Source organism: Phaenicophaeus curvirostris, chromosome 16, assembly GCF_032191515.1.
Source record: "Phaenicophaeus curvirostris isolate KB17595 chromosome 16, BPBGC_Pcur_1.0, whole genome shotgun sequence".
In the NCBI taxonomy this organism is placed as follows: Eukaryota; Metazoa; Chordata; class Aves; order Cuculiformes; family Cuculidae; genus Phaenicophaeus; species Phaenicophaeus curvirostris.
In genome coordinates, this window is record NC_091407.1 from 10,637,941 (window position 1) to 10,662,592 (window position 24,652).

The window sequence follows — 24,652 nt, forward strand, 5'->3', positions numbered from 1 at the left end:
TCTTTTGTGAGGGAAACAATGTTCCTTTTCCAATGCCTTCTGCATTCCCTGGCTAGTGCTGCAGTTCATGCAGTCCTTCTGCCACTACTGTGTTGTCTCTGCTGCCCCTCCATTCCCCAGCATTTTCTGTGGGAAAAGAATCTCATTCCTCATTCAGAAAGCTGGGAATGCAGCTCATTAGGAGCTTAGCAGCATGAATGAAGCTTGTCATTTAACTTCAGATTTAATTACAGCCCAACAGAAGATATAATTTGTTAGACAGGGAACAAAATTAATACACCTTTTTTTTACTGACTTTAGTATACTTTTTGGATATAATGTAGAAGAGCTTAAAGCTCTCACTAGAACGGTTTTAAAAGTGATCCTGTTTCTTCTAGATGTCCAACTTTATTGTGCTGCCCTCTTTCCCCATGCCATCTTTCTGCCAGAGAATCTGAAGATGCTTAAGGAAATCAAGTGCAACAGATATGATGTGAGAGTTGATGAATGGCAACTCCTTTAACAGGGAAAATAACTTACATTTATGTATTTCCCTTCAGTTCCCAAAGTGTCTCCAGGTAGTTTGGATTCTACCCTTCATGCAAATTCTGGAATTAAATTCTTTGAGGCTTAAGGAATGTGTACAGTCCTGTCTAATACTGGAGAAAGACACAATTTGCTCATTTCCCAATTTATGACCCTGTCTAGTGCATTATTTTTGAATTCCTACAATCTTTACTTGTTCCATGTTACAGTTTTAGGCCTGTTTCACACCTCTGCGTGATGTCAGTGCTTAAAAATAACTGCAGCAAAGGTAAAGTCTGCAAGAAACCAAACACACAAATATACTGATGTTTAAGGCTTATACCAAACGAAGAGTTACTGCTATTTTCAGTGCGTGCTGGATTGTTGCCTAAGGTACGAGTGCGGGTGCTGCGTGATCACTGCAGCAAGTCCTGTACTGTCAGTGCTGATTTGTGTGGAAGAAGGGAGTAGTTAGTTCTGACTGAACAGGTACTTGAACTGACTGGAAAGAGGAAACAGAGACATGCTGTTTCCATTTGAGTTATGTTAGCAGATAAGTAATCGCTAGTACTTTCTACAGGTGCCCGTACTTATTCCAGAACTATATACAGGACTGTTTGCTGTAACTTAATGATGGGGAATGACACCAGAAGGGCTTCAGCCTGGTTTATGAAAAGCTTGAGTAATTTCTCTAAATTAAAAAATCCACTCAGCCTATGATGTCATTATGTGTTGTTATCATATGTCATACTGCCTTCACATTTTGGGCAGAACAAAAAATGGCTTCAGGCTGTAACTAAGAAGTGTCCTTATACAAATAGCCTATTTTTTTAAATAATTCTTGTAAGACTTCAATTGATTTATCTGTGGTTCAGGCTGTAGTGCTATCTTCTGGTTTTGCTAGGGCATCATTTAAAAAGCCATGATTTTAATCTCCTACAGTTACCAGGCGTTTAGAGTGGAAAACATGGAGAAGTTATTTCACCTGTTTAGGCTTGGGTAGAGGGTTTGGAATTGAAGCTCCTCATTTTGCCTTTGAATGTTTAATTGGACTGTTTCACAGAGTATTTATCATTTATTAACTCCTATATTCAGGAACTGCATCTGAAAGCTTTCATTTTATAATTAAAAATCTGGAAAGGGGGATACTTGTATACCATCAGTCTTGTTGTATGGAACATAATGGAGAGGTATATGAGATTTATCTGTAGTGTTCTGGGTTTGTATTTGAAAGTGTTGGCTGAATGCTATACACATGAGGAGAGGCAATTCTTCTGCGCTTTAAAGCTGTTTTAAACAATTTTGTCAAGTTTTCCTAAAGCCAAGCAAACCTATGTAATGGATGTTGCTTTTCTAGTCTAACTTTAACTAGCGTTAAACTAGCATTTTTACTACAACTGGTGACCACAGCGATTCCTCCTGCTATGTAAACAGGCTTTTAATACATAAAGCCTAGTTTTCACTTTATTGAAGGTTTTAAAATGTGATTTAAAACATTGCTAAGTAATTTGTCCTAGATACAGCTACCCTGTTCTCAGCTTACATTAACTACAAAGCTCAGCGTGTGTCTTGGTGCTACTGGCTGCAAGGCATTATCTAGGCATGTTTGATGGGGAATTACACGCCCTGGAAAGAAAATTAATAAAGACATCTCCTTTCATCTCTCAAATTTCCTCCCTAGTTCTTCCTGTGATTAAAAAGAAAAAAATTTAATATATGCAAACCTAACACCTAAAATTATGCAGTCCATCTTTTTTGTGATGTCCAGGACTTCAGTAACTCAAGCAGTCCATGGGAGAGTAGTGGGAACTTTTGTATTCTCTTCTTTTCCAGATGAATTGGACAGAGGTAAATAGTCTGTATACAGCTCTGCAAAGAAGGGTTTGTTTCAAAGGGAACCTTTCAGCTGCAAGCCATTACATCACCCACTTTAAAGAGCTGCTTAGCCCAGCAGCTCTGGGAGAGCTGAGGGGGTTTGCCCCGGGGAGTGGCTGATCAGATGCCAGTGTTCTGCTACAGCTTGGGATATTGGGTGGAGTTAGGTGCACATGGGAACTGGAGAGGAGGACCAGGGGATGTTTATTGCCTTTACAAAACATTCATGACTCAGTAATGCTAGAAAGCTGGCAGGGTGCTATGAAAAAGGTGTATATATTCCATCCTTTAAGAATCCTTTGAGAATTTAGGAAGAGGTTTTTATGTTGCTTTTCCTTGTGGAAATACAACCACATTCCCACAGAATGCTGTGCTCTCTTTTCATGACTCGGAATATGTGTCCTGCAGTCCTTTGTTTGAGGACTGAACACCAGAGTGTAAAGCTTGCCTATGTTAAGATCTGTGATGAAATGCTACTTCCATTACTTTTGATACATGGGCTTTATCCACTTTGTTCACTGTGGCATGGCTTTAGTAAGCATCCACATGGGCATGATAAGTAAATTCTTTCCTAAATTATAGAATAATCTGTGTTCTGTACAGGCAAAGTTAAGATTTTTTTTTCCCCTGAAGTCTCTTACTCTTTTCTTGTATCTCCTTGGATAAAACTTTCCTTTTTGGTGAACACCTTTTCTCATTCTCATTCTTATATAAACTGGTGAATCCTCTTTCATCTGCTGTTGTTGCTTGGTACACCTGTAATAATTTTAAGGTTCAAAATCCTGGCAAAACCATTTTTTTTCTTTAAAAAAAAAAAAAGCTTAATTTGTAATAATATGTATTTGTAACATCCCTTTACAATAAAGCTTCTCCAGATTTCTGTATGTATGGATGCCGTGTACAGAGTATAGATTAGCCTGTGAATTTCTAAAGGGAAAGAAGGTGGAAGATTTTTGTACACAGTTCAGGGTGAATCCAAGTAAAAGCATAATAAACTGAAACTGAATGTCATCGGTAAATGACTGTGTGCTACCATGCTTAAATCCACTTGTGACTATGTTACATCCCTCTTCAAACTATTTATTTCTACTTGAAATTAATCACTGAATTAATCAATGTTCAGTTTTACCTTACTCAAGAGGAGAGCAAAAGTAGAAATTCACACTGAGCTTAGATGTGGTCAGTGTTCTGAATTATTTAGAGGCAGCTGATGGGTTTCAGCCACTTTCATTGCCTGGGAGGATAACATTCTGTATTACTGACGATGTGAATGCCTTCATGTGTTTACTTTTTTCTTATATATAATCTTTCATGGTTTAAAACAGGTATTGAACTTTGATACATTTAGTGTTACTTTGAGAGAGATGATTGAGGAGCTGTCAGAGTAATTGCTGTGCCAGAGCTGCAGAGTAATTGGCAGCAAATAGGTTCTGTAACTCGCAGCCATCAAAAATCCTGTTGTCAGCAGGGATCCTTGAAATATAAATTCACCTCTAAACACACATTTAATGGTTTGAAGAAAAAAGAGTACCTGGTGGAATATCAGGCAGGCCCTGTGTAATGGCAATGTATGAGCGGTGCTGTGAGGAAAGCAGGACAGGGTCGGAGGGCCAGAGTCTAGCCTCCCCACGGTCCCCCAGCTTTCCTGACGAGGACCCCGCAGCCGGCAGGGCTGTGAGCCTCAGGATGGAGGACATAGAAGAGCTGCCCAGAGGTGGGATGCATCCCAGAGAAGAGATGCATCCCAGAGGTGGGATGGCATGGGAGCATGAGGTGGGGGACAGATGACTGAAGGATGAGGAGTTGATGAAAGGTCTTGTTAAAAGTGGGAATAATATCTCATGTGTGGTGGAAGAAAAAGATGGAAGGGAATTAAGTTCACTTTTTATTGTCATACTCTAATTACCAATAGCTGTCATACACTTTTGTCTAATTAATAAAGGGTCTAAAGTGAAAAAGGGTTCTACCATCCTGTTGGAGGTGGAAGGAAGAAAAAGATAACTGAGCTCACAAATAAAGTGTAGGTTATATCATCTGCAAAGAATCTATTTGTAAAAGTTGAAAAATAAAAAGGAGCACAGGTGATATGGAAGAGAATACTGCTTTGTAGCAAACTAATAGATGTGGGTAGCTACAAAGAGCTCTAGCAACTGAGGTAAAAAATAATGCTATACAGGAGGTACACTGGTGCTCATAGAAATAAATTTCTTAAATAAGAAAATCAGAGGGATTCTACCTTCCTCCTCAAGTAGGATGCTTTCTCCAGTAACTGTCACCCATTTCTTTTAGTGCTGATCTCATACTTCTGTTATGAGCTTTAGTAATCTTCTGGGGGTTTAGCTGCTAGCAGTATTCTGGCCTTTCACTTAAAAGAACCCTGTGTTGCAAGTAAATGGCTGAAAGAAGACCTAAAAGCTGATGCTTGAGTCCTTTTGGTAGGATTCTGCTATGGATTGTTCAGATGAAGTGCTGGAGCTGCATCTTTTTGTACTATTGTATTTCTCAGATGTAAATTTTATCTAATTCAAGTGAAAGAGGTGGTGTGATTATTTATAGTTGTTAACCCTGAAGCCTGTTTGCATTATCCTGGAAATCCAAACATGTCATCTATAACTAATATATCCTGCAATGTTTTCAATGAATCATTTGTATTTCCAAGTTTGCTTTCACATAGCTGCTGAAAGAGCAGAATTGCAACTAAAAAGTTATCAGTTACAGTCCTGGCAGGGTTTTTATCACCCATCTAGATTTTGCTGTATAATTGAGAATTCAATGCAGCTCTTGCAGAAGAAAGAGGGAGTTTTTCAAGTTGCATTGAGATTTCCTACATGCTTCAGATAACCACAGCTAAAAGCATCTAGTGTGTTTGTACTGAAGCAAAGACAAGCAGGTTTTTTTAATGTATTTTCCAGGTCAGTGGTTCCCAGAATAATAATGTATGGTTGAACACACAGCCTCATTTCCAGAAAGATGATATTGCAGCTTCAGTGTTTAACACTAGGACACTATACATTCTATCTTCAATGCAGGACTGTTGCTACTAAATTAAAATAGTGCAGCAGCAGCCTGTTAATACAGCGGTGTGTTTATTCGTAGACTAAATTCAGCCCCTCCTACTCTAACACAAAACTGGTCAGTTCTTCTCAAAAAAAGGAAAAATCTTTGAATCTATGCAATATATCACATCTGCATCCATTTTCTACCTGCAGGGTGGGTGGAAGTAAATGATACCAGGTGAATAAATTCTTCCTGATTCATGCCAGCTGTCTCCTGCTCTGCAGCATTGCTCCGTTCCCTGTAAAACCCTGAATGCGATGGAAACTGGCTCAGTTGGCATCTCAAACTCTGCCTCAATCTCATTAGTCTGAATTTGGGAAATTAGGCAGAGTCCTTGGAGTAAATTCACGTCTCTTATGAAGTTGGCAGACGTATACTCGTTTTTTCTTGTGATTTTTAAACTGAGGCCTGAAGCATTTAAAGTTAACTGCTTCCTTTCAAACTCTCAACATGCTGCTAGAACTACTAAAATTAAAATCTGCTATGGAACATACTAATTTCATAATGTCTTTCCTGAATTTCCATTTTTGTCCTTTATTCTTGCACCAGCTGCAGTTACATGTTGTCTCCTGGTGCACTGTAACCAGCATGACTCTTTGAGCTTTTCTAGAGAGCTAAGATTGAAACCTCTGTAACTTTACCACTTCCAGAGACGCATGTCGTTGAGCTGTATGCGTACAAAGTGTTTGGAGATTCTTGATGATAATCCCCAAAGAATATATCTTGTGTAATGTCTGAAATGATAATTCCAAATATACAGAGTTCTTGCATTCAGGCTGTGAAACTGGAAAAGAAATCAAAAGCCTGAACCTTTCCATGCTGTAGCAACAATAAGCCCTGTCAGAAGGTGCTACAGCGAGAAACAAATTTCTGATCACAATCTGCTGTACAGAGCCCTTTCTTCAGGGAAGGTGCAAGGTGTAGTGGTGGGAAATCACAATTCCTACTAACTTACATTAAAAGACACTTCTTTTTTTTTTTCCATTTTTCTCCACCATAACTAATTCATTTGCATTAAATGGGATCCATTCCATTACCCCCAAGAAAAACTAATAATTTAATCTGTAATAAAGTCTGACTAAACCCCACACTTTATTATATAGTATAATCTCTGAATAGGAGATGGACCACTCTCAACCATTTTTGCTTCATAAGCATTTGGGAATGGCAATGATCCTAAAGCAAAAGACATTCTGTGGCAACGGGCTTGAGAGATCTGGAATAAATACATTAGTTTGGTCTATTCCTTGCATGCAGAATCTGTAAGTTGATTCATTACTGTAGTAAAAAGATATGCTGTGGTTTCTTAGAATGCTTATGGTAGGATACTGAAAGTGAAAATGGAATATGTCTGCAGGAGTTTCATCAATTTGTCCATTTTAATTCCATTTTCTTAGGAATTTTTCATATTCATAACTAATCTGAAAAATATAGACAGGCTGACTTTTAATTAAAAAGTATGTAGCATTGCCATTATTCCTTTACATGGGGAAATTAGGTGCTGATTTCACGCTGGTTTAACATTGCTCCTCCAGTCTGCTCTTGTAACTGACATTTCTGCCTTTCCTCTGGGTATCCAAACCCAGTGTCTGAACTAATCAAGAATGGCTGAACATTGAATGATTTGGGCGTTCTGGAATGAAGTAGGCATATTCCAACTCAGAAATAAATGAATAGAGGACATGTTAATATTATCATACACAGTTAAAGGTCCATGCATACTGATTTATAGAAGAGAAAATAAAATGCCTGGTTTGCTAAAGCAACTTTTAATCTCATTTTTCAACGTCTTGGGATAGGCAGCGTACTGATATTGTTGCTGACAGCCACCAGTAATCTCATGGAGCAGTGTAACTTCAAACATGATGGAATACCAAAGTGAATTCTGTGTGCCTGAGTAAACAATTTTTCTGATGGGGATTTTCATTGCACACTGTGTAAATCTGTCTGTGTTTGAAACAGAGAAGAAACATTACAGGACATGCAGCTCCCACTTTAGAAGTGGAATAATTAATGCAGGTTATATTTATATATGTGTGAGTGTAAGTGTGTATAATATAAGGTGTTTGGGGGGGTTGAGGGTGGAGTGAATTGGGTTTTATTTTATTTTTAAGGAACAATTGGTGTAGCTCCCATCTCTGCATCTGGGGAGATTTTTAAATTGATCTTTCCCTTCTCTTGCTTGTCATGAAACACACTAATAAATAATGCACTGTCCATCACATTTGCTCAAAACACAGTCTCATAATAATCCCCTGCAACAGAAGAACTTCCATGTTCTCATTTTATTGATTCCCCTCATCTTGCAGCTGTGGACTTGGCTTTGCCATGTAATTTGCTGGAGGTCAGCTTTGTTGAGCGCTCTGTTCAAAGACAATTAATCTCACTTTGTTAGCAGTAGTACTGCGCAGTGGAATTACCTGCTCTGGTATAGACCAATTTAGGAGGTATAGACCATGAAGGAGGAAGGAAGCTAAACTTGGGTATTCTGACTGCTGATGTTTTATTCTACCTAAATGCTGTCCCCTCACATAGCTTTCTTATTTTCAAGTACTCGTAGTTGAGAGATTTCAGTCATTCTTGGGTTTTTTTCCCGAGCATATAAGCAGACTATGTATGCTTAAAAGAATTCATCATCTGGAATAAAGCATAAGGGTGCAAAGTGGGAGTTGGAGGAGTGAGTGATAATTGTAAGCAATAATATTTCTTCTCGCTCACAAAGAGCCTTAACTTTGTGTAAGATGAAGTTTAGCCTCAAGTTTCCTCAGTCAATCTTAAGTTTAAGAGTCAAAAAAGTGTCTTTAGTGCATATCTCTTTCTCTAACAGCACTGCTGGGTGCTTTCACATGTTCTGTAGAGCTGTTAACCTTAAAATAGATTCCTTTTAAGTGTCATTTCCTCTTCACACTCACTATTGGCTAGTTTACAGCTCAAAACGCTGACTCTGTGTTTGCCCATTGTAACTTCTGAGTGTCACCATGCTGAGCCCTTATTGGTGTTAGTGGAAGCCTTCTCCTTTCGCTCTGAACGCTCTTATCGCTCAGTGGATTTCTTCTCAAAACTTCAGCTGCAGCAGGTGCAGGAAGCAGTACTGACACGGGGTAAACCTTGCTCTCCGATCTGTATTTATAGCTATCAACACATTGGTGATTCTTTGCTCTTTTCTATGAAATGATCAAAAGCGAATACAACTGTGATGTCAGTATTAGAAAGGGACTTTGTCATGTGAGTGTTGTGCTGTACTTCTCCCACCTGTTGTAACTGCTGCATTTATAGTTCCATGGGGTTTAGCTACCATAGATATACATAGCTGAAAATACCTCATGAGTGATGTGTGAGAACTCTGAGAATGTGATGCCTTACTGGATATGTGGGGATAAATTCCTCTAGACTATTCTTAGTTCCATTTTCCTATGAAGCATTGCCATCTTTCTTTGAGTTTTGGGGGGTTTGGTCAGTCTTGGAGCCCTAAGCTCTTTCTCTTCTGTGCTGGCCTTCTGTGCTTCTCCTAGGCAGGGGAACAGACGCTGGTAAAACCAGATGCTTGGTAAGGGTTACAATCCTTCTCCCTGCAATGCCTTTGCCTCGTGTATGATTTAACTTGGTTACAGACACCTGAAATCTCAGAGAACCTGGTTCCCCTGGATGACGGGTACTGTTTTCTATGTGAACTGAAGTCTTCGCTTGCAATGAGGAAAGCAGATTTTTAGATTATATAAGCAATAAAATACAGACAGATTTTTTTTTCAAGTGCTTTTTCTAAAAGGATAATGAAATGAAGGAGGATAACTACGTTGAAGCTTGTTTGTCCTGTAGATGTTGTAAAACGTTTTGCTGCCAGTTCTTTCTAGGCTCAGTGTATGCCATCTTGTGGACAAGTCACATTATATCTGAGTTCTTGAGACAAATATTTAAAGATCATGATATTTTGTGTGTTTCCATGTGATAAAATCGCTTAGTTGTGCCATATGTAAAACAGTACATATTTGTAGCTCAATGCAAACAATCCCTCATCTTGGATGCTGATTTTGTAGTTGAAGTTACTTGAGTTTACTTGGTTCTCTTACTTATGAGGAAGCTGAGTTTCTGTTGCCAGGATGTGAATCACTTGTTACCACTTCTAAAACTATCAAATGTGAAATTCTTTGTAGTCATCTTCTTAATTAAGTTTAAATCAATGACCTAGAATTATGTTGAACTGGGAACAAATCAGAAATAATTTTGAGAAGCATTTGTCAAAGTAGCATAATTGATACAAGCTGATAATATTAAAAAGAATATATTTTTAGAAATTTTCTTCCTTCAAGAATGAAAGTTAAAATAGTCTTCTTAGAGACATAAGCAGCTTGTACAAATATTTTTTGTTTGAAATTAAGATATCTATGCTACTTAGTCTGTTTCTTTCTTGGTAGAAAGCAAGTGACAACTATTAAGATATTCTTTAGTGATTGAAAATTTCCAAAAGGAGCAAGAATCTGTTTTATACAGAAGTCTCTAAGCCCTCCAACATTTGTCAAAATATGATGCTTGCTGAATAAGATCACTTCCCTTTTCATGCAGAGATCAGAGATTAAGAGATGTTGTCTCATAAAAGTCCTTTAGAGATAGACCACTGCTTGTTTCTTCTAAAATTTAAAATAAGACAAGCTTATGTTAAATGTTTCCAAAATCAAGTCTGTAAAAAGTAAAACATAGATGGTTACAGAGGTGAAGTTTTTGCTGTTAGTTTGAAAATAGCTTGAAAACAGCTTGATTCTATTAGGAAAAAGCCTCAAAGACATCAACCTAATTTAAAATCTAATTTGAACTCAGTTAGAAGCAATTTTATGTTTACAAAATTACTGTAATTTAAATTTGATTTAATGAATAAGAATTGCTGGACAGCTGAAATGGTATCAACCACATGTTGATTAGAGGAACTTTCACGTTCATTATGCTGATAGCTCTGTCCTGCAGGTAGGCAGAGCCATTTCTAGCTTTAGAGTAGATGTTCTTGTTACTTAGTCATGCAGAGATTCTGGAAAGGTGGCTGATTTAAAAGGTTTGCCTCTGTTCATGTATACCAGTGCTACAGAGGTGTAAGCAGCCTCTGGTAAGAGCTTTGTCCCACCACGTTGCCTGGTACTGCTGCAATACTGAAAGCTGTGAGTGCCAAAGCAGCTGGGTCAGAAGGCTCTGCTGTTGAGACATACAGATGTGGGGAACAGAACTGGTAAGAAAACTCGTGACTTGCTAAACAAATATCTGGGAGCAAAACCAAGTGTTGCAGGTATTTGACGATACTAACACCACCCATCTGTAAGATGATAAATGAGGTCATGCACCTTGTGGTAATAATAAGGATCTGTGCTTGCTGACCGATATTGAGAAGTTATTTATGAGCTGGACTAAATTGAGCCATGAATTTGTGAAGCAGCAGTTTATTTTTAGTTATGGTAGATTCTGTTCTGGATGTGGCACGGATCACATGATTTTGCTGCAGGACAAATTCAGGAGGAGCTGTGGATACAATCAAGACCTGCAGAATCTATGCCTCCAGCAGATCAGCCAGCTCTCAAAATCTCAAAGTGCTTTCAGCTATCGTGTGAGGGTTTCTGTTCACTTAGTTTTACTGCTAGTGTTTGTCTGTAAGGATAGTCAATTGTTTACTGACTGCCTTGCTTGTCATGAAGGATTAGTCTGAAAAGACAGAGGACTCATTTCAGCTGAGGAGTGTCCTGAACATTTGGTGCCCATATGTAACAAGCCACTTAAGGCTGCCAGGATATTTGGTGAAGTGCTTTATTTGTGTGTAGCAATGAATGATGAGATTGTGTTTCACCATAATTAGTCATCGTTTCAGTAAATGGGTATTACTCCTCACATTGCTATCATTATTTTGGCTTGGTAGCTATGATGCTTGTGCTGATTTTGTCCCCAGATGGTGAGCTTCCTGATTCGCTGTTTCCTGCAAGCATTATCGAGTGACAAGGTATGATGTGTAACATCTAAGTTTCTGGAACAGGAAATGGTACCTTCCCAGCCGAGGCTGTTGGCCTTTTAATTTATGTGTGGACTTAAGAGATTCGCTAAAGGACCTTTAATGAAAACTGTCCTGCCAGAGGTGGGGAACTGAAACATTAAACATTACATCAAATCTATTCTTAAATCATGTAACTTAAATCAGAACAACTAGAGATTATAAACCAAAGCAGAATTCAATAGCAGTAACGTCACAATTGCCAGACTGCAGCAAGTACCACTAATGCTAAGTTCAAATGTTTGTAGCATGAAGTGAGAGGAGCGTAAGAAAACAAACAGTTAGTGACATCTGGCTTTGCACATAAGGCGAGTGCTGCTGGGAACAGAGTTTCAGAGAAGTTGATATTTGAGGCCTAAGGAAAGCCTGGATTGTAATACAACAAGGTTGTAATAATTCTGGTGTCCATATGGCAGCAGTGTGAAATATCACTATTACATTATGCACAAGAGACTACTGTATCATTCCTTACTAGCTTCAGATCCACAGAGCTGGATCAAAGCTGTTCATTAAAATAAGCCCAGCTACTGCCTTAAGCAATCAATAGGAATTTGGATCGGTGGTTTCAGTGGCCAGATACAACATGAGCCAGCAAAGATGATTTACAGCCAAGACTTGGACAAACAGTAGGTATCATTATTCCAGAGAAAGGGTGAGAAAATGTGATTTTGGCATCACTTCATTCAGCAAAGACATCATGGCAGTTGAAATCATGCTTCAGTTCTGTCTATAAGAAATATAATCAGGCAGCTTTGTTCTTAAAATCGTATCCTTCCTGTACTCTGTCAAGGGAGTGGGAAGATGAATTTGAAGGGTAAGTGGCTGGAGAAACATAATTTTTCTCTCTGTTTCCTGATGGCGTTATTGGACAATCCATCAAATAATGGATGAATTAATAGGGACAGACCCACAATTTTTAAATGCAAAGGTCTTCTATTATAACCATTTTGGTTTGATTGTTTATGCAAAGTAAACCATTACTGGCAGTCAATGGTTATCCTACTTGTAATTCTTTACATGAGGTGCCAAGTGTTCTGGGAAAAATCTATCATTACTGCTTTTGACACCACACTGCTATGTCGCTCTCTAGGGGAGATTGTATGATTTACATACTTAAATGTTTTGCTCTAGAGTGAAATAGTATTTTGCAATCTGACAGCTGTTATTAGCTGTTACAATGATCAAATAACAGGCTGGGACTTGGTAATTAAGAAGGAAGCAATACTAAAAGAAGGACAGTGAAGTATTAATATTAAAGTTTGGATTAACTTACCAATTCTGTCAAACAATTGCAATACTGGGGGATCATTTGCAGTTTCAGACTTGATAGGCTAATTCTGTTTCATGTAACAAATCCATTAATATTCCAATCTTCCACAAGTATATTGCCCCATGTATTACCAACTTGTGGATGAAAGAAATAAGAAGAAATAAGTAATTTTTCCTTAATGGTTGTGCTAAGTAAGACACATACAGTGAGGAGGGTACACACTTGGGCAAGGATGGCAAGAGGATGGCAGATGTTTAGTATCAGGAGCTGTTTGATAAACTAAACCTCACTGGAAAGAGATGCAGGCTCTGATCCCATTCGTGGAGGCAGGGAAGCCCACCTCCATGTATCTACTTGGCACATGGATAAGCTCTAGGGTTAGGAGTTTCCTACTCACCAAGATGTCAGTAAATGGACAGCTGCAGCCTCAAACGAGAAAACAGCGGCTGCCAGGAAAAGCTCAGCCTCCAAACCACCTCACCAGAGAGCAGCAGGCAGATGTGTCTGAGTGGCTGCTATGGAGAGACCCGAGAGCAATTTAAAAGCTCAAAACTTTTGAGCAGTTCACTGAAAGAAAATGGGAACTGAGAAAGAAGATGGTTTTCTGTAAGATATCATGTGTCTGAGAGCTGACTTGGAGTCATCATTTATCTATCATGAGGGTTTATTTGGGGTTTTTTCCCTATCAGTTCCATACTAGTGTGGAGCAATAGTTTCATTTTGATACATGAACCTAAGTGCTGATACTGTCAGTCAGGGTGTATTTATCTTTGCAGATTAATTCTGAAAGGCAGGGCTCTGTTCTCTGAGGGAAGTGCGTTCAATTTTTTCCCCCTACCCCCACCGCCCTACACAGAATTTATTCAGGCTTAAGTGGTTCCTTTAGCTATTGCTCCTCTGCCCAACAGGCTTGAAGAGAACCAAAAGAAGATTCTCTTGAACTAAAGTTAATTGAGTTAACTTAGAGTAGACAAAATTATTACATGGAAACATTATTCTGTCAAAATGTAGCTCTTTCCTATCCTAATTACTTTGACCCATGAAGCATTTGGCAGATTTTTTTTTAAAAATAAATTAAAATTTAGCAAATCAACTGATATGCTGCCCTAGTCTTTATTAAAGCTCTAAGCCCTAGATCCAAGTTATTGACTTCTGTCTACAGGGGGCTTTTAGCAGACAGACAAAATTCATATTTTCAGGCTCTCCTCTTCTATGGAGGAGCAGCCTGGGTAACTGAATCTTATCTGGGCAAACTGTGTGCCCAGTTTATGACACTGAAGTATTACCAGTGCTTTGAGGACATCTCAGCAATGTGAATGTTTTCAGCTTTGAGGTTTGAAGTGTGACCCTCAAAGATCATGTCACATGGTTTCTTGGCTGCTCAAAGATCTCCCTTGAAGATGAGCTACTGTTAGCTGGAGAGGCAGCAGAACATCTTCATTTGTACCCTGGAGCTGTACAATGGTCTATTGATGTTCACTTCTGGTACTAACAGCATGTGTATTTTATTATTGGTTAAAATGCAGGTCAATTTGAAAGGAGCAAAGTTTGACCAAAGTCACTAGAAATCAAATAACGTAATAGCAAGATGTACTACTGTAAATCTGTGTGTGTACACTGATTATTGGTTTGAAACTGCACTCTGGCAGAACTCTCCTTGAGTATCTAGTATTAACGACGTGAAAAACAAAAAAAAAGGAAGTTATTTATGTGTATGCAAGTCCTGTGATTTCCAGGCAGGAGGAAACCAGGGTGACGTGAAGGGCGACTTATGCACTGAGGGCATATTACGGTATGTAAAGTATGGCTAACCAGCTTTTAAATGTACATCAACTTCTAAACTTTGTTTAGTTTCTTTGATGGAAACTTAACTGTTGTAAAAGCAAAAGCATGCATTCATTTTTGGGGATAAACTGACATCTACTGGTGTTCTGTAATACAATACACACAATTAGTGTGATGACAAATAGGCTATTCTGTGTACAGTTCTGTTTCCATGATGCCATTAGCAGCTCTGCTGATGATTCAGGAGGGTGGAGAAAAGCGTAACAGCCAAACCCATCAGGCAGGGTGCCCTTCATCATGCTGCTGGACAGGTGATGGAGCAGAGCTCCCTCAGTTACAGCGGACTGCATTCCAGCTGACTTCAAGCTTCTGCAGTTGCCATCGGCCTTCTTTCTTCTCTTACTGTTTTTTGAAACAAATTATGTTTATAATCTTAAGAACAAAAATATTGTAATAGGTACACAGCTCATGGAGCAGATGTAATAAAGACTTATCTTAATTTCTAGCCACATTTCCTCAAGCACTGCCTGTGTCCCCACCCAGTCACTTGGTCTGTTGCAGGAAGAGAACTTCTGTAGGTCCCACCACACCGGTGGCTTCGGGGAAGCTGTGCACAGCTCGCAGGTGCTGCGGTGGCCTGGCCAGCCACAGGCTAGCTAAAACTGATGTTTTTTTCGTCCAGTGTCAGCCAGCAAAGGACTGGAAAGGGAGGAACCGGTGAATGGTAAGAGAGGTGCGAAGAAGAAAGGGTACTGAGAGGAAATACGCTCTTGCACTGCTAAATGGATGCTAACTATCTGCTGTATTTGGACATTCTGTGGAAAAAGCAGTGGGCACAAGGGAGCACTGTTATTGGGGTCTCCAAGGAGGAGTAAAAGCTGTAGCACCTGCCAGCCTCTGACTAGATGTAAGCAAAAAACGTGAGGGAGCATGGCAGTCAGAGTAAGGTGGCTTTCAGCTGAAGGTTTGTTTCACCCTGGGAGATATGTACAGTCATGTCTTTTCTCTCGTGTGTCTTCTAAGCTGCTCTTAGCACCTGGTGAAGGGGATTTATTTACAAAGAGAGCAATTATTTCAATTTTAATTAAGACAGGGCATCAAAGTGAAAATTACTTATATTCTGCTCCTGAGAAAAATATCGTAATAAATTATGTGATTTCTTGATAATGACAAGAACTTATTCACCTCTAAGTCTATTTCTGCTCTCAGGTCCGAAGACTAACTATTCACTCTGCCAGAGCCCCCGCACTCCTGATGAAATCCCGAGTCCCCATACCTGCGGGCAGTCAGTAGATCACTGTGACTGCAGAATTCACTGCTGGGTTTATCGTCACTTGAGGGGAAAGCTCCTTTTGTTCTATCCTGGGCTCTGAGATGAGTTTGGACTGAATGAAACTTTATATAGATTACTGAGGGTGAGGTAAAAGAAAGAATTCAAACACAAAACCAGGACTTGAATGTATTTTAGATGCTTTCAGCCAAAAGGCCTAACAGCAGAATCCCTGCTGAGCCCCCAGGGGTTATCAACTCCCTTCAGTCTAAACTGGATTAAAGCACTTAAATACCAGGACTTGCCCACTGGTTCACCTAAACCACAGCAGGTGAAGCAGCCCTTGTTGAATCCCTTTCAGGGGTCTTTACTGAATCTCTTTCAGGAGTCTGGCCAGTAATTTTCTGACTTGCCTTTGAGCTGTTGTGTTGGGCAGACTGACTTAGGATCTTCAAAGACTGAATCCAGTCACTGGCCTCTAAGGGCACAGGTTAAAATCGCTGTGCCTGTTACATGTTTTCATGCACACGCTGTTGTCCAAAACAACTGATGTTGGTACCGTCGGAGTGCAGCAGACCCAGGGGAGGTTTTTTTCCCCATGCTGCAGCTCCCTGTGCCCTTCCCGGCAGCTCTGGGTGAGGGCTGCGAGGTAGCCAGGCTGGTGGTGGGGAAGGCAGGTGCTGAGTGCCAGGCAGTGTGGGCTTCCATGTGCCCTCTGCCCCCCTTCACCCTCCTTTGCCCCCTGCTCCCCTCTTTGCTCCCTTTACCCTTGCCCCTCTGCCTCCCTGCTCCTCCTTTGCCCCTTGCACCCTTTTGCCTCTGCTCCCCTTTGTCTCTTGCCCCCCGCTCCCTCTTTGACCCCTGCTCCCCCTTTGCCCCCTGCTCCCCTTTTGTCCCCTTTGTCTCTTGTTCCCGACCCTTTCCCTCCCTGCTCCCCTCTTTGCCCCCTGCTCCCCCCTTTGCCCCTGCTCCCCCCTATGTCCCCTTGGCTCCCCTTTTGCCCCTTTTGCCCTCTGCTCTCCCCTCAGTCTCTTGCTCCCCTGACCCTTTCCCTCCCTGCTTTCCCCTTTGCCCACTGATCCCCCCTTTGCCCCCTGCTCCCCTTTTGTCCCCTTTGTCTCTTGCTCCCGACCCTTTCCTTCTCTGCTCCCCCCTTTGCCCCCGCTCCCCCCTTTGCCACCGGCTCCTCCCTTTGCCCCTCCTCCCCCCTATGTCCCCTTGGCTCCCCTTTTGCCCCCTTTCCCTCCCTGCTCCCCCCTTTGCCCCTCCTCCCCCGTTTGCCCCCCGCTCCCCCTTTGTCTCTTTCTCCCCTGCCCCTTTGCCCCCTGCTCCCCTTCAGTCCCCTGTGCCCCGGCCCCCCCTTTCTCCCGTGGCCGCGGGGCCGTGGCGGGCAGCCCCGCGGGGAAAGGGGAGGAGGCAGCCGAGGGAGGGGAGGGGACGGGCCGGGGCGAGCGCTGCGGGACGGCGGCCGCAGCCGGGCCGGGAGGAGGGCAGGCGGGCTCCGCCGCGGGTAAGGGGCGAGCCGGGGGCTCCGGGCTGCGGGGAGAGGGGCGAGACCCGCGGGGGGAAAGCCGCCCGGAGGGCGTAACGATAATGTATTTTATAATTGTTCATGAATTTTATTCTCTTATGAGCACCTGAGGAATTGATGCAGTTCTAAGCAGGTACTAGCGAGCTTCCAGTACCTGAGGGGCTGCAAGAAAGCTGGGGAGGGACTGTTCGTAGAGGCTTGTGGTGACAGGACTGGGGGCGGTGGGTGTGAACTGGAGAGGAGCAGAGTTGACTGGACGTACAGAAGAGTCTCCTCGCTATGAGGGGGGGTCCCTGGCCCAGGTTGCCCAGGGAAGCGGTGGCTGCCCCGTCCCTGGGGGAGTTCAAAGCCAGGCTGGATGGGGCTTGGGCACCATGGTCTGTGGGAGGTGTCCCTGCCCAGGGCAGGGGGGTTGGAACTGGATGGGCTTTAAGGTCCCTTCCAACCCCAAGTATCCTGTGATTCTAACATTCCTCAGCAGACTGGTAAGCTAGGAAGTTGTTCTCCAAAGTGCAGGTAACCATGTTGGTGGCCCAAGCAAATGCTGTGACAGCCTGCTGCTCCGCACGGCCAAACCCCCAGTGCTCCCAGAAACCTGGAAGCCCTCCCTGAGCCTTTAAGAAAAAAAAGATTAGCCTTCAACCTGTGTTTCATTCCAGATGCCAGAAACCCTGCTGTGTAGGAAGCCCCTGTAATTATGTGTGGTGTTGGAGAGCAACCTGGAATTTCTAATGAAAAGGACTTGAGTAGGAATCGTTTAAGGGGTTCAATCATGTTAAATCTTAGCAAGAGAAAAAGAGTAAGGGAAGGGCAACAACTTATTTGCTTGGTCAAGCTAGGATGAGAAAGCAATTATTTTTCTTTTTTTTTTATACTTTTTTTTTTTAATAGAAAGCAGGGAGGTGGGTAATTGCCTTCTCTTTCTCGTTCCCTGGCAAATCTTCAGGTAGAGCCCAGGATTGCGTGACACATGTTTGCACTGACTGTATGAAGTAATAGTTCAAGTCTCTTTTCAAAGCTGGCATTTAAAGCAGAAGGGACGTAAACAGAATTAAGTTGAAAAGCTGAAGTTGTGGTTACCTCCACTAGGCTCAGTATTTTGAAGAGATTATTTTGTAATACTGTTGTTCTTTTTTAGGACTTTCTGTTTTGATAGATAACTTAAGGGGACCAATACTTGGGTGTAGTTTTATACTATTCTCTGTAACACTTGGTAAATATTACTGTGCTTCAGAACTGAAACTTTAACTTTGAGAAAAGGAAAGGAAGGCACAGGAGAGGTGGCTGCCATGCCAAGGACGCTGTCAGGCGCTGCAGAGACCTGAGACCTGTTTGCATCTGGCTTCAGGAAGGTGAGGGGGAGAAAAAAAGCAGAAAAAACAGTCAGTTTTAAATTGAACCAGCTGTCCACAACTAGACAGTGGTAGGAAACGAAAAATGCAACAGCTCTTGCATATAAGTATTGAATGCTAATTCTCAAGGCTACACATATTCATGCTGGGAGTTATGATCATGACCATTTTAAAATCTGTGGAAGGGTGTTGACTTAGAACTCGCTCTTCAGTGAAGCAGAAGTGAGGATCGTGTTTGGTTGCACAGTGTCCACGCAGCATAAGCAGCTCTGTAGTTCAGTCACAAGGGGAAATTTCTTTTTCTGAAGAAAACAGGAGGTCAGTGGTTTTTAAAAATACAGCTGTGGAATATTTGATACTAGAAATATCATTGCGTAAGCTTAGAGTTTACTCATCTTTGACTGCTGTCTTATTCCCTCTCCAGTCTGTCAAAGCTGTGGTGTGAGTATGAGAGAAGTGTGAAAGAGCAGTGCTTGTGCTCAAGGAAGTGATGTGTTGCCACAATCACTGTTCCTGCGCACACACTGCGCCTATTGCCCCACATCTGCCCTTCCATACCAGCTCCTGTGTTTATCCTAGCTACGTGGCTACTCCAGAACCAACAACATACTGAGTATACAATAGCCTTTCTAATGAAACTTTCCGCGTTTCTGCATAGTCTGGGGGGAAGGCCGTGGGCGTACTGAAAGGTACAAGTGTTAGTAGTGTTTACTCATGTATCAGCAGATTAGTCCTGTGTAACCTGGAAGAGTGAACAAACTTGTGATGAGTTCGTTACAGAAACGTTTATAGACGTCACTGAAATCCTGATGAAAGCTGTGTTGTGTAAGGAAGGCAATCGGCAGTATTCCAGAGACTTTTCTGCACTCCAGGAGAGCGAAGAGGCTTATGTCATTGTTGGGAAGCTTGTGTGCTGGGTCTTATTCTGCTTTGTATGGATGCAGTGACTCCAGCCCTAATTGGATACTTAAGCCCAAAATTCTTTTTCTTTGTGTGTTGTCTTTTGTACCCCTAAAGTTCTCTGCAGGAGTCTGTTAGCTGTTGAAAGGGCTTTATAACTTGAGGGACTTGGTCAGAAGTGTAAAATTAAGAGATGCTACCTGAGGCCTATTTTAAAGCTTTGAAGAATGACTGTGGAACCACTACAGGAATTGGCTTGGTTGGAGAAGAGCATTTGTGGATTACAAATGACCTTGTTTATGTTGCTTAGAAATAACACTTATTTTCTTGGAGGTTTGCAGCCTGGAGATGTGTGTCCACAGAGCCTTATCCTTGAAGTTGAAGGTTTAAGGGAGTGATTTTTTAGATGGTGAGGGAAAGACTGAATGAATAGCTTAGCAGAGCAAGAACCGACAACTAATTTGGATTACTTTTTCTCTTTTTGGTGTGCAGAAGTTGTGTTGGCGGTATGTATGGTAGGGGAAGTAAGTACTGGCTACTGACTCAGCAGAGGAATGGGCCCGCACGACTGTGGAGGTGCTGAGGGTGACTGGCTGCCGAACTGAGCTCTGTGCTTGCTTAGCTGTCTCATGGTGGTAGTTGATTATTCCTAGGTACTGTGTGGAAGGGAAAAGATGGGCGATCTGGAGGGCACCAGTGTTGGCATGGACAGATACATATGCGAGTGGTGAGGAGGCAATGTGGACGTTGTCAGACCAGCAGAAGTTTACCAGACAGGAGGCAATAGTTGAGAACTGTAGCTGAGAAGTTACAGTAGAAGATAGGAGCATAGGAGATAAATATATATATATAACTGCTTAAAGGATGATGTAGATAGAAAAGAAGATGATTATGATTTAAGGCTTAAACGTATTACAACGTTTGGAACCATGATACACTGGAGGTTCTAGGGTATCTCAAAAGAACAAGAAAATGAAGTTTGTCTTAAAATGGTCTGAAATTCTGGTTTTCTCAGATATGTCTCATGATGTCTTGTGAAGTAAGGGGAAAAAAAATGTCAGGTCCACTAATAAAACCTGGCTTCCTTTTAATGTCAAGATACCAATCCGGAGTCTGCATTCCAGAGGTGTACAACAGCACTTAGAGCAGAAGTGTAACAGCCATACAGCAGCTATTGTTGCTGCCAGTCTCTGCACTGGGGATGAATCGGTGCTTCTCTGACCTGAACCAAGCTGGCAGCAATGGAGACAGCCCAGCAATTAAGGCAGTTTTCTGGAGAACTGTCCTCATGAAGAGGTTATTCAAACAAACAAATGTGTTTTGTTTACATTGTGACTGGTGTCTTTTGCATCAGTTTTGCAGTAACTTAGTATTTAGTCTTTACTGTATGGGTAAAACTAGAGCTGGACTTTTGTAGTCTTTTTCTAGTACAGTAACCTCACTTCTGTTTTCCGGGTTATTATAGAGTAATTTAGGTTGGAAAAGGGATCTCCAGAGGTCATTTGCATCAGCCACCTGCTTAAGACCTACTTGGGTGGGGTTGATCAAGGCCCTTTAAGTTTGTGTTCAGTTAGAACTTTCTATTCTGAAGTGTTTCCTACTTCTGTTCTTGTTACGGAATTAATTACAGCCAGCTCTGGTCCCGATGGGGTAAGTCCATATTAGTAGCTGGCTCTTTTACCATACCTTTTGTTTGTTCTAGTAAAAAAACTCCAGTCATAGTTTCTGTTTCCTTCCAAGTAATCTGTTCTTTGCCCTTGTGCGTGTTGCCTGCAGATTCTACTGGTGTTCCCAGCGGGCGTTCTCCTGGACTTAAAAGATCAGATACCACAGTCGTCTATAGCCAGCAACTTACTGCTGTGTGTAAACAAACGTGCAACAATCCAAGTGTAAGTCAAACCTCTTTTATCTGCTCCTTTTTTTTTTTTTTAATTCCTTGGTGTCTGAGACTTTTTCCCCCCATGTTTCTCTCCCTGCCCTGTGCAGGCTGTGCTGTACTCTCTGCTTTGAGACCTGCTTAGATAATGTCTTTCAAATTAAGGTGCATAGCTTCTTGGAATAAGCTTGGGCAGTGGGAATACGTGAGGGATGTTGTATCTGGTAGAAGGCAGTTGGGCTGGATATAGAGCAGCAGGAGTCAAGAGTCTGCCAGGAGTTTGAGACAAGCTGCAAGCTTCCAGAGTTGGGTGGCAATGGCAAGGAAACGGTGGCTTGGCTCTTGTGCTCCTGGCAACCATCTGGTTTTGTTCTCAGTGGTGTCTGCTCCCTTGCTCAGCTGAAGCCCCTCACACGCCATGCTGTTTTGCAGCCTTCCTTCAGCTCCATTTTTCCTGCCAGCTCCTCTGCTCTGCTCCCAACAAGTGGTGCCCAGCACTATGCCTTCCTCCTGGGAAGAAGCTAGAATGTCCCTGCTTGAGATGTGCTGTCTTGCACCCAAATGTGAATGACAGGATTTACATATGTCTTGTTTCTTTTCATCCAACATATACTCCATTCAATAAAAGTCCCTGAAAAAATGAAAACTGCTAAGAAATCTAAGAAAATAATCACTTCTTATGCTCTTACAAGGAGCATGCCTTCTTGCTGATATTCCCACCGCGTTCATCACTTGGATAGCCAGATATAGGCTTACTTTATTCTTGTGTCCTTGCCTTGTCTGGCATGGCATCTTTGCTAGTGTGTTTTACCTCTCAGTAAAAATTCTCTAGAAGGCAATTTGGTGTAACATTCCTTATAGTGGAAGATAAAAATAAACTATGTATTTCTTTTCTAAGGCATCCTAATAAATGTATGTAGTGGAAACATCCCTCGTCTTGCTGAGAGTGCATATGTATTGATTCTGAGTTTTGGAATGATGCTCTATGAAAGTAAAACCAGATGGTCGGAGATGTTTGGTCTGTTTTCATGATCTGCTTATGTTCCCTTACTTGAGTGTTGTTGCCATATCCCCTTGTACCAGTAGTATTTATGCTGGTGAGACTAAGGAACTGATGTGGCTGAAAACAAACTCCATGGCTGTAGGCAGCTGAAGTGGCAAGTTGGATGTTTCATTTGGTAGAAATAGTCTTAGACTGATTTAGGGCATTTGCGATTGCACTGTTTTCAGGATATAAATTTATTTTGATAAAAACAGGAATGTTGTAAATTCATACCAAACAATGAAAATGTTCTTGGTTCAAACTTTCATATAGCTTATGATGCTTATCTTTTATTAAAATTTCTTATAACAGACATACACTCTGATTTAAAGTAAAGCCTGTATTTTCTTTATACTAAAGTTTGTTTCAGAGGGACTCAAAGCAAATAAAGACATAATTATTTAGTTTTGGGGGAGCCTGTTTATAAGTAAAAAGGGCATTTTTGGTCTGTACCTGAGTGGCTAAGGAAGATTTCAGATAAGTAAAATTGTCCTGTAAGGTACAACTCTTCGAAGAGCAGTACTTACTATTGCATCAAAAGCAGATGCCGGTCTCAGGTTTGGTGTGAAGAGAGGGTTGACTCTACAGTGTCCTCCACCTTCCAGGAGTCTCTCAGGAGCAACATTCCTGCTCATAAGTTTCTGCTCATGTGGTGTGCTATTGTGAGGAACGGCACAGACCTTTTTTTCTCCCTGATGAGGGGCAGAAAGATCATCCACTGACAGTTATCCCTGAGGTGCTGTTACCTGTCTGCTTCTGTGGAATCCCTTTCTGCAAGACTCTTGTGCAGGTCAGGAAGCCAGCTAGGATTTAAAAAATTGTTGCCTAATGATTCATCTGTAATTGTTGAGTAAGGCATGAATGATTTGACTTACCTTTCCACTTTTGACTTGTTCCCTCTTGAGTTATTTTTGCCATTTTTCCGTGGGCAAAAGGTGTTTCTCTGCATTCTTAGAATACACATTTGCATCCTGTGTTCAGAAAAAGGCTGCAGGTTTAAACTACATGATGCTAACACACTGAAAAATTTTCGTAAGATGGAGGATGTGTCCTATGGTGAGAAAATGGTAATAAATATAAGTTTAGTTTTGGGTGTGGAAACTACAATTTGTAGTTACAGTGATTATCACCAGGTGATGACATCCGGCTGTGAGCCAGACTCTGACCCTGGCTGGTCTGCATCATGAAGGGAGTGTGAGGAAAGGAGGGGAAGATGACTGCAGCCCTGTAGCTTTGTGCATCTTTGCATTTGGAAGCAGGACACAGACAATGGCGCCCTAGCATTCTTGCAGTAAATCAGCCCCTTGGGACAAAGGGAATCTTGAACACATTTCCGTTCCTAGAACAGACAATGGCATAAATTAATGTGTGAGTATCTATTGTCTGACAGATGCAGCAGGTATAGGTTATCACAGGGCAATGTGTTGTTCTGGGCACATTAAGTAAGACCTGTGTAGCTTATGGACTGTGGTAAACATGTTCTTTATTATTTTCCCTGTAATGCCTGTATTCATCTTGATGAAGAAGATCAGAGCAAGATCTTGGTCTTCCTCATCTGCTCGAAGTTTTACTGTTTGATACTTCAGTTCACCTTCTGAAGAAACTGCCCCACGTTTTACAAACCCAAGTCGTGGGAGGTTGTACTGAGGAACGCTATGCACCTATTTAAAAAAGCTGTAGGTCATAGCCTCTATTGTAATTAATTACATAAACATTATTGGACAGTTTGCTGGTGAGATATAACCCTGCTGAATCCTTCTGTAATGTGTAGCTGCCTCTGAGTGTACTTACAGTTTTCAGGTCAAAGTTTTATCTTGGATGATTTTAGTCAGATGCCAGACCTGAAGCCCATTATAGAATGCTCTAAGATTCTTGGCTTTATAATGAATACTTGGTTAATAGGTTCTTCAGATAAGTTACCTTAGAAGTTCTGATTCACTTAATTAATTTCCATCAGCAGCAAGATAAAAGGAAAGTTTAGCCAGGTGTTGTGCTTTTTTTTTTGAGGTACGGTCTGCAAATTTTCTCGCTGCATGAAATCAGCAGTTCTGGATAGGGAGCAAATGCAGACCCTGCTTCTGGTTCAGCTGTTTAAGAAGGTTTCCAGAATTCATGTGGCTCTAGTACAGTTGTAGAAGCAACACATAGCTGTGCTGCACTCTCCATTGGAG

General features: G+C 41.5%; 1 protein-coding gene across 3 annotated transcripts in view; it reads left to right on the plus strand.

Annotated features, from left to right (window-relative positions):
* LITAF (lipopolysaccharide induced TNF factor) overlaps positions 1 to 24,652 on the plus strand; it is a 69,951-nt gene that overhangs the window by 38,438 nt on the left and 6,861 nt on the right. The window contains exons 1-2 of one of the 3 annotated variants that reach the window (XM_069870631.1): positions 8,469 to 8,537; positions 21,340 to 21,452. The gene's annotated coding sequence lies outside the window, so the exon portion shown is untranslated. Of the gene's footprint in view, positions 1 to 8,468; positions 8,538 to 17,221; positions 17,291 to 21,339; positions 21,453 to 24,652 lie in introns of those variants that run through there. The other 2 variants (XM_069870629.1, XM_069870630.1) reach the window with 2 other exon arrangements.